Source organism: Galleria mellonella, unplaced genomic scaffold (genome assembly GCF_026898425.1).
Source record: "Galleria mellonella isolate WM207_F2 unplaced genomic scaffold, CSIRO_AGI_GalMel_v1 utg121, whole genome shotgun sequence".
NCBI classification, from domain to species: domain Eukaryota; kingdom Metazoa; phylum Arthropoda; class Insecta; order Lepidoptera; family Pyralidae; genus Galleria; species Galleria mellonella.
Genome location: NW_026441983.1, coordinates 1,111,165 through 1,114,387, shown reverse-complemented (window position 1 = coordinate 1,114,387; position 3,223 = coordinate 1,111,165).

Sequence of the window (3,223 nt, the reverse complement as noted above, 5' to 3'; positions counted from 1 at the left end):
ATTTTCTGTTAACATACTTGAACTATTCAAAGTTGTTACATTTGAAGCTTCTATTGCTTTAAGAATAAAGACGAAATTCTTGTGCAACTACAGCACATATAATTTTGTTAAACTACATAACACCAGTATCTCTCTACAAAAGTTTGTACGAACAAATTCATCTCTACACCTTTGTGTTAAAGTTCACATTGATATGGAAGTTAGAAAATGGTGTAGCCAAGCGGTATCTCACGTAGAACAAATTTATTAATACAGTTGCACGTTCCGATTGACGCTTTGTAAGTAATTGAGAGTTTATGTTTTTGAAACGCAGAAAAATTTTTGTTTCAAGTTTACGTTTGGTAAACGTTCTGACAAAGCTAATATGTAATAGACGACAATGATAAGAAGTAATAATATGTAGTCATGTTAACTTTATGAGTATTTAATTAGGCCATTATAATTCGAGGTCACAATACGAAGATTGGAATAAGAGATACTAAACGCATTGTTCGAAAGATATACGGTAAGTATAATGACCTGGGAAGATGAGGGGGTCTACCATGACATGTTTTCCGAAATTTGGCCTCCAATGAAACCGATTTGATGTTAAAATTACATAATAAATATCGTTTAAAAGGATTAAAAATGTTAAAATATCATTCCCTTGTACTTTTATGGCATACTTTTATGACTTCGCTATCAACAAAATTACAAAATTAAGTCCGAAAATGTGGAATTTCATTTCATTTTAGACCCCGAGAGACAAACTTTATCATCAAGTTTGCTTCGTTTTCATAATATTTTTAGGCCGACAAAATGCAATATTTGCGTAAAATAGGTACTCCGTCGATAATATATTCAAATTACATGATTTTTTAACTAATGAATCATAGACAAAATATTTTTTTTTCGTCTATGTAATGTGGAATCGTGTCGAATTAGGAACTAACCATGACTGTTTCCAAGGGATTGCATGAGATTGTCCTGATATGGGATTTTTTAACGGTTGATAACGGAATGGTAACTCCGCTTGCGGCATCGGTTCACCGGCACATCCCCCCCTACTGTACTTCCGCCAGGAGGGGCACGACGTGGCCACGAATGGCCCTAGGTCGGATCACAGACTCGCTGTAGAACTGGTACGAGTGCCAGTGGTGCGCAGAAGACTGTGGAAGGTGGTTAGTTAGGATTTTTTTTTAATTGATGATAATGGAATGGTTACCCCACCTGCTCTAACGGGATACACTGGCGGGGCACCAGTGAGGGGTGATAGGTGAGAATGAAAAGATATGTCGATTAACCTACCGTGATGAATACACCTGGAATTCATCACGATGGTTTTCAGGAGCCCACGTGGAGATCGACCTGACAGAGTATATTGGTAGCAATGGGACTGGTAACCCGCATTACTAACAATCCCTTTCCCCCAGCTCTATCTATTTTATTGCAAATAAAACGCAGTTTCAATGTTTTTTTTTTAAAAGACTGAATAATTTTTTTTTGATGGGTGAAAATGGAATAGTAACCCCGTCTGCGCTAACGGGATACGCTGGCGGGGCACCAGTGAGAGGGTGATAGATGAAAATGAAAACAGGCCAGTTAGCACATCGTAATGAATTCATCAAGAATTAACCATAATAGTTTCCAGGGAGAACCGCGAGGAGGTCGACCTGATTGGGTATATTGCTAGCAATAGGATTCTCAGTCTAACAAATTTACTATTCCATTACTAACAATCCCTTTCCCAGTGAGTAATATTAGGTCAGGACAAAGGTATGCCAAGTGTGAATTTAACTTTTGCCAGTCAGTAAATATGTTGTTTTTTTTTTCAATAGACTTAAAAAAAAGAGGTTCTTGATTCGGTTTAATATTTTTTACCTTATAACTCCGTTAATTGTCAACAGATTTGAAAAATTCTTTTTTTAACCTGAAAAATATACTTACAGATTGGTCCCATAGACATTTTACCAAAATCTATTCAGTAATTTCATTTTTAAATTGAAATAACTGGTGTTGCCAGACTGTAGGTTTTTTTTTTTTATAAGTGATAATAAAATAGTAACCCGCGCTATCGTTATACACCGGCGAGGCACCAGTGAAGGACGATAGGCGAGGATGAAGCAGGTCAGTTAGCTCATCGTGACGAATTCAACAACAATTAGCCACGATGGTTTCCAGGGGGAACCACGTGGAGGTTGACCTGGCATATTGCTAGCAATAGGGCTGTCAAACTCCATTGCTAACAATCCCTTTCCCGCCGCCAGACTGAAGTTGTTTTTTTTTTTGTAGAACACAATTAATACATACATACATACATACATATCTGTAACGCCTGTCTCCCATTAAGGTAGGCAGAAACAATGGAACGCCAAATGCTTCGATGCAAACAAATCAATTATTTAAATTTACATTTATTTACCGACCGTAATGGCGGCAAATAAGCATGTACAAAATGCCTGATAGTAAACGCTTACACCAGTCTATGGACGCCTGTTACACCAATGATATCACGCGCGTTGTTCACCTTGAAGGAACTACTTTTAAATTGATTTAAAAAGGTTTTTTTTTAATGAACGATAATGGAATGGTAACTGCGCTATCGGTATACCCTGGCGGGACACCAGTAACGGTTGAGAGGTGAGGATGAAAAGGCAGGTCAGTTAGCCCGTCGTGACGAATTCAACGATAAATTAGTCACGATGGTTTCCAGAGGGAACCACGTGGAGGTCGACCTGACAGGGTATATTGCTATTTGACCCCATTACTAACAATCCCTTTCCCCCCCCGTAAAGTATGGTTATTTTGTAGCTTCATATTTTTTTGTTTTTTTTTTTTGTTTTGTTATATTTTATGATATCTACTTGTTACTTATAAAAAATAAATAACGCAATGCAGAATTGTAGGGAATAAATAAATTAAATTGAAATTGAAAATACTTATTGAAAAATTTTCAACAAGTACTGTTATATCGATGCAATAAAGTGTTAAATAAATAAATAAATAAGATTCTTAATTCAATTGTAATTTTTTTTTATTTATTACTTCGTAATTCCGTCTTTTATTCAAAGTCTTGCCAGAGGGAGACTTTGTACAAAAATCGATTGCTTGGGTACTTCTGTCTCATTCGTGTTTCTACCGTAAAGCAGTTGTGTTTGCATGGCTTTGTTTCGGTTTGAAGGCTGGGATATGGCGTGAATTTACACGGTTCAGAGGAATAACACCTGAGTCCTCAGGATTGGCA